This window comes from Convolutriloba macropyga, chromosome 10 (genome assembly GCF_964194025.1).
Source record: "Convolutriloba macropyga chromosome 10, txConMacr16.3, whole genome shotgun sequence".
Classification (NCBI taxonomy): domain Eukaryota; kingdom Metazoa; phylum Xenacoelomorpha; order Acoela; family Convolutidae; genus Convolutriloba; species Convolutriloba macropyga.
The window spans coordinates 11493657-11510246 of NC_134477.1; the positions used below are offsets into that span (position 1 = coordinate 11493657).

The 16590-nt window shown below is 38.0% G+C and overlaps 1 pseudogene; it reads right to left on the reverse strand.

Annotated features, from left to right (window-relative positions):
* Positions 1-16590, reverse strand: part of LOC142348566 (dynein axonemal heavy chain 7-like) — a 460211-nt pseudogene that overhangs the window by 244076 nt on the left and 199545 nt on the right.

The window sequence follows — 16590 nt, forward strand, 5'->3', positions numbered from 1 at the left end:
AAAACCTCTACCTCTCCAAGACAGGGTCAAAGAAAAGCTTGAGACAATGGTACGACAGGGCATCCTGGAGCCAGTACAACCTGGTGGGGTCACAAATGCATCACCAGTAGCGTGCAGCTCTGACACTATGCGTGAACTTGAAAGTTCACATCAATGGCAAAGTTATGGACGAGGACTATCCAATCCCAGACATGGAGACAATTTTCCGTAATCTCCATAGGGCCTCTTACTTTGGAAAAATTGACTCATCAGACGCATACTATCAAATTGAGCTGGACGAGGATGAAAAAGAAATATGCACAATCATAATATCCCAAGGATTGTTCAAGATGTACAGGCTTCCTCAGGGCTTAAAGAACTCTTCATCAATCCTCCAGAATTTCATTGAGTCAATTCTCAAAGGATTCAAGGATGTGCTCATCTTCCAAGACGACGTCCTGGTATATGTAACAACAAAGGGTCAAGGGAAGAAACAAATGCTTGCAGTCTAGAGTCGGCTACGTGAAAAAAAAATTCACCGTCATTGAGAAGAAATCTAACTCAAAACCAGTTTCAAGCGTAAGTTTTCTTGGTTACTCTGTTTTCAAAGAAGGAATATCACCCGACCCAAAACATGTTGACAAAATGAAAATTGCAAAACCGCCATCAAATACGAAACAACTCGAGTCCTTTAGCAAATTTTTATGGTCGAATGATACCGGATTTTGCAACAAAAATGCTACCCCTAAAAAAATTCGAAAAGAAGAATTCAGATAAGAAAAGGCAGAGCAAAATGCTCTTAAAAACATCAAAAACGAGTTATGTGCTAACCGTCTTGTACAGCCTTACAACTTGACGAAGGAAGCAACCGTGACAACAGAAGCATCAGAGAAAGCTATAGGCGGGGTACTCTCACATGAAGGACATCCTGTGATCTACGTCTCGAGGAAGTTGTCACAAACCGAACAAAATTACTCCAATATTGAGCAAGAGGCACTTGCAATCGTCTTTGTGGTCACCAGATTGAAACAATTCCTACTCGGAAGAAGGATCACTCTACAGACTGACCACAAACCTCTCAAATATCTCTACGCCCCAGACGAAGAAATTCCGAAAACAGCATCAGCAAGAATTACGAGATGGGCGATAGCGCTGATGGGACTTGATTTCGAATTGAAATATACACTCGGATTAGAGATCCCCCACGCTGATGCTTTGAGAAGACTAGACTCTGACGACGACGATGACATTGATCGAGTCTACTTTGCTCTTGACAATATCTACTTCGTCCAATCCGACCTGGTGACCCAGTCAGACATCAAAACTGAGCTGGGATCGAATCGACTATTTCAAGATGTCATCAAACGAATAAAAAGCGGCATCTAAAAACAGTGCTCAGAAGCAGAGAAAGGATTTGAACAACAGAAAGACGTCCTGACCATTCACAATGGAATTATCTTTCGAGGAGTTGTGGCTTTCATTCCACCCAAACCAAGACCCATGGTGATGGCCAAAGATCATGAGACTCACCCAGGAAAAAAGCAATTGAAACAAAAGTTCGAATGATGGTTGGCAAAGACTCCACATAGACTGCGGTTACGTTAAGGACCAAGGTAATATATAAGTGATAGTAGACGTGGGATCAGGTTGGATATAAGCCTTCCCTGCGGGAAATAGAACCTCACAAACAGTGAAGGTGCACTTGAGTCAAATCTCTGCAAGATTTGGGATACCAAGAATATTAGTGTCAGACAATGGTCCTGAGTTTGTGAGCAGTGACCTAAAGCAATGGTGTGAATCACTGGGGATTAAAAAGATAGAACCTTCCATCTGCCATCCAAGAACAAATGGGATTGCTGAACGGTCGTTCCAAACAGTGAAACGGGCTATTCAAGCATGGAGTCCAAATCTGAATGTGTCAGTTGGCGCTTTCCTACAGCGGGCTGTGATGAAACACCAAGACGTGGGGCAAAAATCCCGTAGAACTGCTACTGGGACGCAATGTAAGACTTCCAGCAGTCACTGATTTTGATCTATGAGAACGGGTCCTCTTCAAACAGACGAACAGTTCACCAACGGTTCCAGCTACTTTCATTATCCGTAAAGGAATGAATACTTCGTTCATTCAGCCGGAGAATTCAAACAAGACAGTGCTTGTTAGTGACAACCAAATTGCGCTGCTGGAACCTGACGACATCAAGACTGAATCTACTGACTCACAGTCTGAATGGACGACATAGACGTGGCATCACCCAACTCCACTGAAGAAACCTCAGTAGTTGAAGGAGAACAACTTTCAGTGGCCACGAAAACTTCAAGCAGAAATAAAAAACAACCAGAAAGATCTAGAGAAGCTATCCCTACAAACTTGATTAAAAAAGGAGCGAGGATGTGATATATCGAGAAGTGGCGAACTTAGCAACTTAAGTTAAAATTTCGATATATAAAGAAAACTTTCTTACCTAATGTTTGGTGAAGTGAAATTGAATAAAGGCTTCTAGTTTCAACCGAATCGTCGATTCAAATTTGTTCATACCACAAGTTTATCAGTGCACATAAACCTTATATTTGTGTGATAGATTCGACCTTCCCACCACTAGATATGATCAGAAGCCAACTCTCCGACCCTCCCATTAGATAGAAATGACATGTTCTCAGGTAGGGAGAACAATGTGTTAAGTGCAAAAAACTGCACTAGTAATTGCCATATACGGCAAGGGGAAAAACTTGTTCTCAACTAAGGTGTAAAATAACCCATATCAGTTTACCTATATCTAGAGGGATCTTTTTCTTTTCATACTGATACGGACTATAAATACCTGAGAAATTTTGTACCTTTAGGCCATTTTGAATTCAGTTTTTAAAATTATGAAATTCTTGTTACTCGTGCTCGAGACCACGACAATAATTAAGCAACTTCGGAGTTTATTGGCAACTTTTACAATAAAAAGCACATTTTTTTTCGGAATTTACGTAAATGAGCTTAGAGCTTCCTACGTAAATGAAGTTTTGAGCTTCATTTACGTAGGAAGTTCCGTGGATACTTGGATACAAGTTTCTACGCTACGTGGATACAATTTTCAGAGCATTTAAACACCATAGCTGATAATTTTGATATTCCTAAAACATTAATTAAACCTGTGTCAAAGTGGTAGTATATTGGAGCATGTGCTCTAGACGAAAAATCAACGGAAAAAATATCAGCCATTCTGGAGAAAAACGAATAAATGGTTCAAATCGGAAAGAATTTGAGCAAGATTAATAATCAATATTTATCAGATAGTTATCAAATATCTGGATAGCATACTCTTCGACATTTTAGTTCTGTGGGAATATTATTAGAAGATGCTGCAAGGTATATTTTTGAGATTATGATTCGGCAAGTTTGAAAATTGGATCCTGAACAGACAGAAAAAACGCCAATTTTTTTTCTTTGATAACTTTAACTCATCTCATCTTCTGATAACTGATACGTACCTAAACAAAGAGTGCTAAAAACTATTCGAAAACTCCGCAAACCGTAAGCTGAACAAAATTGAATCTAACAGTTTCAGAAGCATTTAAGAAACCCTTCGAAGTGCATAAGAAAAGGAAATTTAAAATCACAGACTCCTAATTTGCATGTTTGGGTTTTATCAGCTTATTCACAATAAAAAGAACACTCCTTCACACCATATAAAACTTGTCATTTATTTTATTGGACTGTTTTAATATCTTACAAGAGTAACATCCGAACCCTAATCGGGAGTTTTCAACAGGGCTGTTAAGTTAGTAGAGATAAATTTCTTTTCTCTCATAAAAGGAAAAAAAAGTTGAAAACAGTTTCTGTTCAAATTTTTGAATGGACGAGAACCGGTTGTTGTCAAAAGTAGCCGGCTTGCAAGTCGAGCTAGTAGATTTTTGGATGTCCACTTAGATGTGCGGGGGGCAGAAGAGATCCGTAGATTTATGAACTGAACTTTTGGAAATAAAATTCAAACTAGCAGGCTTGCGTTCGAAGAGGTGCGCTATTGGTTCAAAACTGACAGATAGCAGTTTGCATCTACATACTTTACTGTTGAATAGAAAAATCTTCAGATTGTTCATTTGGTTAATATTTTTTTTTTGTTTTTTCTGCCTAAGCTTACCCTCAGCATGTAGAATTTGTATTTATAGCTAAGTTAAGCATGTTGCCCCCACTTTACCTTAATATAAGCGATAAACGTCGGGCAAATCACTCTTTTACGACTAACGAGGGGTTTGCTACGGTGCTCGCTAGCTCAAACCAAAGAAGCTTATCTTCACTGATTGAGGGGGGGGGGGCAAGAAAGTGGCGGGGGGGGGGTGCTGAGTGATATAGAAGCCTTTTACACCATTATTTTAATTCTCCCAGCTTTTCGTTGAACCGCATACATAGAGACTATTAAAGCTCAAAGCTCTTAGAAAACTGTAAACTGTTCCTGAAAGCAAAAAGTTAAGAAATTTGATGGACATGCCAAAAAAATGATCTGACAAAAATCGGCAGTATGAAAAATTGCATTAAGAAGACTAAAAGGCCTGATTTAATTGCTCCAAACTTTGTTTGAGAGCACTTATATACATTATGCTGCTCAATTAAAAAACTGGGAAAAATTTTGCATTGAAGGTTTTGAATCAACAAGGCGGCTCGGTAATGTGCGATAGCACAGAAGGTTCCGACCCCGCTCATCCACAATTTTGGCATAAATGTCTACCAAATGAGGAACAGATGGAAAGACACAAAAAATTCAATTACTTTTCAAAAAAAACTGGTGTGTGAACCAAAAGATAGCCTCCAAAGCAAATAACTCAGTGGAAAAAAAAAATGATGCATTAGATTGATGAGATATGCCGATATTAAGAAAGCGAACGAAGACGAACGGCAAAATCAAACAACAACAACAAACATTAATTACATCAAAAAATTTATGTCCATTTTAAAAAACAAAACTTAATAACAAAGTCAAAATAGCGTCACATAAAACTGAATATAAACAAAATAACTCGTAATTCACCAGAAAAAAATGGTTATTCACCAGTTCATAATAAAGCTTGGTAATAATTAGACAAAACAGAACAAATCCTTTAAAGTTAGAAAATTCGCTGAAAAACAATTAATTTCAAAGTAATGAGAACCATTAGGAATCAATTAAAACATCCCATAGGTTTACAATTATCAATGCTTCTATTGAAATGAATTGAGAACTCTTGGTATTCAATTTTTTATGCAGTTACCAAAAGAACAACATACAGACAACAAACTAAAAATCAATTAAAACTTGCCAGAAAAAGCTTTTGAAGCCGTAAAGCCATACTTTGGCCACCACAATAAGTTTGATTGTACCTTCTTCGAACACAGATAATTTATAATGTGACCTCTCATTAATATAACAAGGAAACAAGCAGACAAAAAAGAAAAAAAGGCAAAAGTGAAAAACACTTGTTTTTTTTTCGAAAAAACCGATTCCCAAAATCATCAAAACCAATAATTATAAAAGGAGATAATTAAAAAGAACGTCAAATTTGAAAAAAATCAAAAGCATTAATTTGTTTTTTTGTCAAAAACCCGTATCGAAGCCAGCAAATTAGTAAAGAATCCTTTACAAATAATAAGTTTTTTGACACCAATCCCCTTTGAGACCTTCCCTTGACACTAATAATGTCAAATTTGGCCTGTAATTAACGAGACTATGCAACAAACAGACAATAAAAAGAACGTAATTGCAAAATTAGAAGTGGTTTTTTTATCGCCTCTTTTTATGGCCTCTCATTAATGAAAATAAGCATCAATTAGACAAAAAAGAAAAAAATGCAAAATTATGTATTACTTGTTTTTTTTTCGAAAAAAATTTTTTCCCAATGAAATAAAAGCCATTAATTACAAAATGAAAAATTTGAATAGATTCGTCCATTCTTCCAAAGGAAGCCCTTGAGACCTTCAATTGCCCAGAAAATGACAAAAATCAAAAATTCAGTTAAGTTTTTTTGTGAAAAACCCGTGTGGAAGCCAGTAAAGTCATAACGAATTCTTTAAAAACATAAAATTTTATGACACCAATTCCCTTTGCAACCTTCCCCTGACACAAATGATGTCATCTTTAACCTTTAATTAAAGAGACCAGGTAACAAACAGACATTAAAAGGAATAAAATTGCGAACTTGAATGTTTTTTTTTCCATTTTAGAAAACAATTGTTTTCAAAGTCATGAAAGCCATTATCTGTCTTCTAATATAAGAACATCGGCTCATCTACTCTTTGATGATCAGCCAGGAAAAGCCAATCAAACCGAGTCATTGTACAGGAAATTAAATACGACTAAAAAGACAAAGTAAAAACGACAGTTAGAGACAAAATTTAAAAACTCACTTAAATTCTTCGAGAAAGTACTGTCGAAGCGGTAAAGAACCACAATCTATATGTTTAAGGATTTAAATATTATCTATTGTTTGTTGTTTTGAACGTGAAAAATGTGATATATGAACTGAAAATAACGTGATAATTTGACAAAACTAGAAAACATGAAAAACGGTCAAATACCTAAAATTTAAAAAAAAAAGTGAAATCTAGTAGTAACAGAGCCAGAACACCATAACTTAAGGCATAGAACCGCAATAAAGACTAAATTTGAATTCAGCAGAAAGAAGGAGCAAACTTTGATTCCTGGCACTCAGCTACAATTTGACCAACTTAAGAGAAAAGTGGAGGCAAAGTTCAATAGGCCATTTTTAATTAAAAATCAAATATTTCAAAAGTCAAAACGACCATAAGCTTTCAAGCAATCAACTACATAAATTAATTTCAAGATAAATAGGAAGCCAATAGGACCCATCTCTAGTGAGCTTTGATTTGAAATGTTCTGTTATTTAATTAATATGAAAAAGATCGAATTTTTCTTTATAAAAACCGACTGACGACAATCCGAATATTTTTTGAATTGTAACTAACCAAGATTGGTACAGAACTAGTCCTTCTAATGCTGATTGTCCATTAGGCATATCTAATTTTTGGAATGTCATTGATATAGATATTTTGTTAGTTAAAAAATCAAAAATGGATGCTGCGTTTATGAAAATCAACGAATAGAGTTAGCAAAAAACGGCAAAGTTTTATTTACAGAGCACTCTGAACGGAAGTTGAAGTGGAATTAGCCCCCTTTTCAGTCTAAAAAGATTGTGTTAGTGCTTTTGGGTGTGCACTTCCAGCAAAATTAATCAGAGTGGACTAAAGAAACCTATTTCGTGCTGTTTTTGATGAAAAAGTCTGAATTTTGTGAAATATTTAGCCGGAATTTGTGACAAAAAACAATTCAATGAAAATAGCCGACAATTTATTTTGTCTTTAAGCATAAAATCAACAACATTTTTTGAAAAATTTTATTAAGTTTTATCGAAACTGGTTTTATTTTCTCGAAAGTTCAAACCTCGATATCTCCCTTTCAAAAACGATGTACCAGGAGAGGCACGTGCTAAAAACTGTAACTTTGAACACCAAGTCATAATGTTGATTATATAGATATAATTCAATGGTTAGGAAATGGATGACTTTTTCACTGTAGCAAAAAAAGATTTGTGAAGCAAATCTCAAGAAAGTTATAACTGTTGAAAAGGAACAACAGTGGGCAAAGGGTAGCCCAGGCATATCGTGCCGAAGTAACTATAACTCAAGGGTCTTTTTTGAAACACCACCAACACTGGCGTCAGTGAAGCAAGCTGATTAGTTTGCTTCTCTGACGTCCGGCCGCAGCACCACCAACACTACACATTCAAATATAACTGAAGGCGGAACACCGCACAGTTTTTTCTGGTGACCCCCCCTAACCAAGCTCGAACGCGCAACCTCAAGGCAAAGGCAAGGGCAAAGGCAAAGACAAAGACCACGAATCAACCCCAAAGACCAAGACCCATCCCCCCACCGGACAATAAAGACCCCCCAACACAGTCAACCTTTCAACAACACAATACACAAAGCAAAATACAAACCTCCTGACAGCAATGCCGAACAGAACCATGCAACCACCCGTTTTAAAAGCAAAAATCAGGGTGATGGGGGAGAAAATTGCGAAGAACCTGCAAACCATGAGCGAATTGATTGACAGTGGGAACATAAACGCAGCGAAGAATGTTCATGAAAAGGCAGCGGAAAAATTTTCGGAGTTCGAGGAAACCAGTTACGAGTTGACTTCACAGCTTGACGAAGATCAGCACGAGGAGAACATCGGAAAAATCACTGACACGTGGAACAACGTCGACGACATGAAAATTAAAATTCAGAATCACCTTTCGCAAGAAAACACCACAACAAACTACAACGCAAAAGACAACAACGAGACAACAGTAACAGCCGACTCGACAGCGGATAATTCAGCAACCAACAACAACATCAGCACTTGAGCAATTGGACAACAGCAAACATCCGCTAACAGAAGTTTACAAAACGAACAACCAGAAACTAGCAATTCCGCTCAACGTGACAACCTCAACAGCTTTTGGTATGATAGACTAGCTTACTCAAGCAGCCTAAACGACCAGCAGAACAGAGTTACTGGAATGGGGGACACACAAACATTCAATCAGCCAACAGAACAACCACAACAATTGTCAACGACGTTATCACAACCAGTTCCATTCTATACGCCTTATGTGGAAGCTCTTACAAAGATGGATCTTCAGAAGTTCAACGGTGACCCGAGCAAATGGGCAGATTGGTACAGCCGTTTCAGTTTCATGATTGGAGACACTCAGCTCAGTGATGGACAGAAGATCGCCTATCTACAAAGACTTGTAATTGGAAAAGCCAAAACAGCAATTGAAGGATTTGCCTGCAACGGACACCTGCACAAAGATGCAATAAACGAGTTGAAACAGCGGTTTGGGATCCCAAACGTCATCGTCAGCAACTTGTTGGAGAAACTCATCAGCTACAGGCCACCAACGACATCTCTTCCTTGGACAATTGTAAATTTTTCCACATTCATTAACACCATGACAAGGACACTACAAGAACTCAACTTCGAAGCCGATTTCAACAGCACGACAATCTTGAAGCATGCAACCGACAACCTACCTTACAGCGAAGAATTCAAATGGAATCAGTTTGTTTTACGACAAAGAATTCAGCAGCCGACACTTGCAGACTTCAACCAATGGATTAAAGAAATAGCAGAAGCACATGAACGTTCAACGCATCAAGGACGAAGCAATACTAGTCTCAGCACAAACAGTGATACACATCAACGAAATTTCAACTTAAATGGAAACCAACAATTTCATCAACAACCAACTCATCCAAACAGGGAACAACAGCAGCAACAACAACCAACACCGAACATAAACAACTTTAGCAACAACAACAACAACAAGAACCAGTATAACCAGCGGAGCACAACACAAATGTTTCAAGCAACAAGAGGAAGCAACAGCAACAACCAGCCTCTGCCTTGTGTCTTCGACGACGGTAATCATCAGTTATTCCATTGCCCAACGTTTAAAGCAAAGACAGCAGACGAAAGACTACAAACAGTTTATCAGTTGAACCTTTGCAGAAATTGTTTGGGAGCGAACCGTCGAGCCAACAACTGTCCTTCAATCTCTAATTGCAGGGAGCAGGGATGCGGACAACGACACAACACTATGTTACACGGTGCCAACAGTAGATACGGACGAACACTGACCTCAGTTGTTCTACCAAACCCTCAATCGAACAACTCGTGAGGAAATGGTAACTCATTTGCAGTCATCAGCAACAAAGATACAACCACAACAAAGGACACGGCAGCAGCAACTAAAACAACGAATCTTCTATAAGTCATGCCAGTTATTTTATATAACAGGGAGAATAAAGTTCGCACATACGCCTTCATCGACCCAGGAAGCAGCTTGACAATACTTCTCTCGAAGACAGCCGACGAACTACGCCTTCAGAAAAAAACACGTCAACAACCTGTCTTGGAGGGAGCCAACGGAACAGACACAAAATCGTGTTACACAACGTCAACAGAAATTTCGAATCTGGAAGACGACAAACGCTACAACCTCAAACAGATATACGTTGAGGAAAACATCAATTTGCCAAAGCTGAGGGAGCACCCGGGAGACATTGCCAGAAAGTATGACCACCTTAGACATGTCAATATGCCAACTCTGGATAATCTCGAAGTCACAGTATTGATTGGACAGGACAACATTAACCTTATCTCACCAGTCATAGTGGAACAAGGACCATCAACAGCACCAAGCGCAAGTCTTTTCAAACTTGGTTGCAATATTTCTGAACCTCATACAGTATTGGATGACAGCAAAACACAATATTCAATGCACCATACCGCTTTGTTTTGCTGCAATTGTCTTGAACGAGACAATGACCTCAACGAAGAAGTTTCTCATTGGTGGAAAGCAGAGACAATTCCATTGGAATCCAAAACCAAACCAAATGATCCAGAAGTTTTGTTAGCCACCAAGATACTTAACACAACATGCGTGAGACAAGCAGATAGACGTTATGAAACGGGACTTCTCTGGAAAGACGACAGCAGTTTACCAGACAACCGGTCGCAAGCCTTGACTCATTTGAATCATCTTGTCAACAGACTACAGAAGAAACCTGAACAGTACAAGAAATACAATGAGGGTATTCAAGCAGACCTGGAAAAAGGTTACATTGCAAAAGTACCTTTCCATAGACAGAAAGATACAGGATGGTACATACCACACTACGGTCTTGTCAGCCCAAACAAACCCGACAAGATACGAAGAATTTGCAATGCCAAACCACCACATAGCGGAACAAGCCTCAATGACAAACTCTTAGCTGGACCTGACCTCCTCGGAAATATGCTTGGAACTTTGCTACGGTTCAGACAGGGAGCCATCGCCATCCAGGGAGCGATGTTTATGCAAATCGGAGTACGACAAATAGACCGACGTTATCTGCGATTCATGTGGAAACAACCAAATAGCCAAGAATTAGAGGTGTACGAATACCAACGACACATCTTTGGAGCCAGGGACTCACCAGCTTGCGCAAATTTTGTTTTGCAACAGACAGCCAGAGACGACATCGAAGATCACCCAAATTCTCTGGAGATATTTCAACGGTCATTCTACATGGATGACATGGTTGCATCTCTCAGCGAAACCATCACAGCACTCACTACAGCCAAGGATGTCAAGGATACTCTGAAAAAAGGTAAATTCAACCTAACAAAATGGTGCAGCAACAGCCGTGAGTTTTGTCAGCAGATGCAAGAGGATCTATGCAAGCCAGTGGAGGAGCTCTTCTGTAAAGGTTTTCATCAAAGAGTACTTGGAGTTTACTGGAGCTTGGACCAAGACAAACTATTATTTAAAGCGAAAGACAGAAAGTACCTAGACAGGAAAACATGGACTCAACGCAAGTTTCTGTCTTTTGTGTCAAGTTTCTACGATGCTTTGGGAATAATATCTCCATTCCTCATCCGAGCAAAGATTCTACTGCAAGAACTGTGGAAACATGGACGCGAATGGGACAAAGCCATCAGTGGAGACAATGGAGAGGCCATCAAGGATTGGGTAGAGGAAACGGAACTGTTAGGTACGGTAGGGGTAAACAGGTTGGTAGGTGGTACAGGACTTGGGGACACAATGGAACTTCATGTATTCTGCGACGCATCATTGGAAGCAACAGCAGCAGTAGCATACATCAAGACAACCAGGAACCAAGAAACCACAAGTCGTTTTCTCATGGGAAAAACAAGAGTGGCACCCTTACGTCAAACAACAATCCCCAGACTAGAACTGCAAGCAGCACTTTACGCGGCAAGATTGAAGAAAACAATTGAGGATGAAATGGATTTCAAGTTTGACAAAATCTTTTTGTGGAGTGACAGCACGACCGTTCTCAGTTGGATAAAGAACTTCAAATTGAAACGCAGGAGAGGCACGTGCTAAAAACTGTAACTTTGAACACCAAGTCATAATGTTAATTATATAGATATAATTCAATGGTTAGGAAATGGATGACTTTTTCACGGTAGCAAAAGAAGATTTGTGAAGCAAATCTCAAGAAAGTTATAACTGTTGAAAAGGAACAACAGTGGGCAAAGGGTAGCCCAGGCATATCGTGCCAAAGTAACTATAACTCAGGGGTCTTTTTTGAAGCACCAAAAACATTGGCGTCAGTGAAGCAAGCTGATTAGTTTGCTTCTCTGACGTCCGGCCGCAGCACCACCAACACTACACATTCAAAATTAACTGAAGGCGGAACACCGCACAAACGAAAATCAAAAAAAACTTTTTAATTCCATATTCTACACTGGACAAGCTTTCTAATGATACCAGTCTCAACTCTCTACGATTAATATATCGATCGGCCAAAGATGACTGAACAAAAAAAACCATTTGAGTATATAGTTCCTCCCCCCTCAAGAGGGTCGGAACAAAAAAAGCGCGCTGACAGACCTCGTGCACCCATAATCTCTTCAAAGATGCACTGTCCTCTGCAGTTTCGGAAGTCGACAACAATACCCCCTGAATCACCCGGGCAAAGTCTCTTAGGTTGAACAGGTAGTGACTCTTAGCCGGAGTTGGCAGAAGACACTTCATCGCATTCTTGTATATTTCCAGAGTTGCATCTACTATCTGCAGGCCAAGTTGGTTGAAATGGTCCGGAAAATCACTGAAAATAGAAATTTTCTATATTTTTTGGAAGTTTTGCGATAATTTGAACGCAGTTGATGTGGGAAAACGATAGAATGACGCGCAACGCCACCAAAGGAAAGAGAATATCTTAAAAACGCGTAAAATAAAAAATATATGTTTTTTTGATTTTTAGATTTTGTCGACAATGACTGATTGTTGTGAAGAAGGGTCACGGTTTGGGAATAGGGGTTGGCACGGGGGGGTTCTGGTTGAAATGCTTCCCGCATTGAAATGTTTTACTGTTGGAATATCGAAGCTTCATCATTTTACCTGTCGTCCGTAAAGCTGAAAGAAGTTGAAAACTAACATGAAAAATCAATCTAAAACAACTGTTCTCCAACTACTATTTTCCCCGTGAAAGTACTAATATCGTGTGACTACTTCGTCAGAGCCATATTTATGATGGTGTGTGTATATAAGAATAGGTGATCATGTAAACACGTTATGAGGTGCCCGACTACGTGCTACCAATAGATTTATTCGTCAAATATTAATAAATTAAGAAAGGTTTCAAATATTATTTTTTACAATATACTCTTGTCAAACAAAAACGCGGGATATCTTGCAAAATGCTTACAAGATTCTTGCAAATGACGCCTATTTTACAAGATCCAAGATCCAAGATCCGAATGCTTATATTGAAACATGAACATCCAAATTTGGTTCAGAATATTTTGTAAAAGTTTGTCTGTGTTTTGTGCAATTATCTTGAAAAATTTAAGAAGTTATTATTTTTTGTACAAGATCTTGTCTTTGTTTGACTAGGATGTGATTAATGAACGAGACGTGAACTAACTGTAGGTTGAAATGCCACTTCATAATAGTGGTGAAGATCTGTTTCATGGTGTTGTCGCTAAACGCATCAATCACGATACAGTTGAAGTGACGCAGGAATCGAGGAGTCACTGGATTTCGACCACCACCTGAAAATCCATTTTTTCAATCAACAACTCCTACTGCATGAGCAAAACTAGACCACGAAAATAAATTAAAATCAACTGAAAATCACTTAAGACCTTCATATGCAAAATCCGAAACATAAGTGGAAGAGGTACCCGGTGGTTGTTATGATGACAGAGCAAATCAGTCTAAAGTACTAAATAACTTCTATTTTCGTGGCTGACCAGTACTCTGTTCATATACCATTTTACAATGGATAGAGTTGATTTTCGAGTAAAATTTCCCAATATCCCTCCTACAAGGTTTGCTTTAAATGCGACTCAAACTTCCGTGCTCGTAATTATAACTTTCTATTTGTGAAGCGCATTGTTACCGCTCTAAGCGGGTTTTGTGGCAATTATCTACAAAATGCCTTATTGTAAAGGGCGTCTGTACTACTATAAAGTCATTGAGAGCTATATGGTACAAAAAAAACGACATTATGCTGCTCAGACATAGTTTCTGTGCATTAGTAATTGCTCAGACTGTGCACAATTAACTAAGCCTTGGCGAGCTCAATGACCTCAATTTAATCATAAAAACGAAAAATAGTAATATGAAAAATTAGAGATGAGAAAGTGAAAACTAAAAATTGATCCAGTTCATACGTCCGAGCAAGAAACTGGTCAAATAAAAAAGTTCAATAATATAGCAAAATGTTTTTATTTCTTCTACTTTTCGCTTAACGAAGGTTAAGAGAAACCAAAATTGAATGAAAATCTACGACACATAAGAGGACACAACAGTTTCTTGGAGTCAACATGTGAAAACGATAAATCAGATTTTTTGAACAAGAAAACGACTGCAATCAGGACCTTTTTTGTAAATTTTCGAAAAATAATGGAAAAATTCTATGTTTGAACAAGAGTTCTCCACTTATATTTGTTCGCTCTTTATATTTTCCCAAAGTCTCATAAATATGCGGAATTTTGACTATCAGTGACTTTTTAGGCTTCGAATACGCCTAAAATAACGTAAAGTTTGAATTTTTATGTTTTATTTAACCCGGAGGTTGGTGGCAGAGCAAATAAGCCCAAAGACAATGTGTTTTTTAAGGATAGCGGAAACTTTGTGATAACTTAAACTGGCCAGTCTTGATTTTGAGTGAAATTTACTGCATTAAAATGAAAATTTTCAGCTTTACTCAAGCCCACAAGGTTTGCTTCAGATGCGATTCGAACTTCCGCGTGGGTACTTGTAATATTTAATTCGCGAAGCAGGTCATAACCACTAGGCTAAAGGAGCTTTGTGGTAATTGCCTAAAAACTAGGTTATGCATAAATAGTGTGTATACTACTATAATAATTACCAGTCATAAGCTACATAATTATGACATTATTCTGGTCAGATTTCAATTTCGGATGCGAGTATTTTTCAGACTATACAGGATAAATTAGCATGGGCGAATTCTTTGACTTCAATATAATCATAATGAAGAAAAACTGCACATAGAAAAATTTAAAATATACTGGAGATGCAATGTCTTAGACCTGAAATAAACATTAACTCTTGAATTATACTGGTTCAGTGTTGAATTTCTCTGCGACTCAAATCCGGGAAGATTATCTGAAAAGTACACTAACGTTGTAGAAGAAAAAATGTCACCCGACAAAATGAATTTTGTTTAAACTGTCACAGGAATATCGCAAAAATCGATTTGTCAAAAGGATCAAATTGGTAATTTTCAATGAAGTCTGTAAAAATCTTCTCGCCAAAACATATTCATAGATATCTTGTTGATGCTGAAAAAGTGATGCCCCAAAAATGAAATTGAGAATATTTGGCGAAACAAACTGCTTAGCAGTCTTTTTTCAACATCAAATTACGACAAAAAGTTCTGGAGGCAAGCGTTACTTCAATACTTGTACACAGTTGCTGATTAAAATGGTTAAATAGCAGGAGTACAATTATTGTACAATACATAAGTAGTGTTATCTTCCACAAAAATTATTGTTTTCAAAGTAACAGACGGAGTATAAGTATCATTAAAAGTTTACTGATGACAAGTGTCTGTAACAAAGAACTGCGATCTTTTCAAAACTTTTTACCTCGCCACTGAGCGAGTAACCAGAACTAATTTCAAATCTTCATCAGCACTTCTCCAGTGAAATATACGCCTTGAATTGACAAACCGGAATTGATCACGTCTTATCTCAGGTCTTAAGACTTGTGAAGACATGTGAAGACTTGCTCAAGACTTGTCAACTCTAAGTCAAATCTGACCAAGCTATTTCTGAATTGAGCGTATACCAACTTCAAACGTTCCTTATATTCACACCGAAACTTTTGTTTTTTTTTTCAATAGGCAGAAAAAATTGGCCGTGACTGGTATCTTTGGTCGATAATAGAATTTTTTTCATTCTCTATCAAGTGAACGTTGTGAAACTGCTCGTGTTGTCTTGTTGGGAGTGCTTCTTTTTTCCCTTTGGAAAGTTTTTTGGGCAGGCCACTGTAAGTGGCCGTCTTCTTCTTTTGTTACAAACGAAAGCAAACCAACAATAAAATCTGTGCTGAATACTTGATCCAAGACTCTTCAAGTCTTGGCCAAGACTTGCCCCGAAATAAGACTTAATTTGAAACGTGCCAAGTCTAAGAAGTGACATTATCAGAGCTCTGATACAGTACTGATCCAAGACCTGCAATTTCATAGAGCTGATTACGCGAATCTCAAGTCGAGTCTTCAAGACGCTCATATACAAAGACACAATTTCAATATTTCTACAAAAATATCTGGGCAACCTTTTGATATCTGCAGTAAAAATTGAGGAGCATGAAAGGTATGACGTCAGATATATATGTGTTAAACGCCCAATTTGGTAAACAGCATATTTCCGTTTTCAATTTTACTGTTCAAAATTAACTTTTAAATAACTTTCCTAACAGTTGTTGATAATTACTTGTAACAAAAAACAGGAGTAATCATAATGGGATGCCTGCCCTATCAATACCCATCGCCTTCTCTGATCCAGTTGTAAATTTATTTGATCAAATTCACTTAAT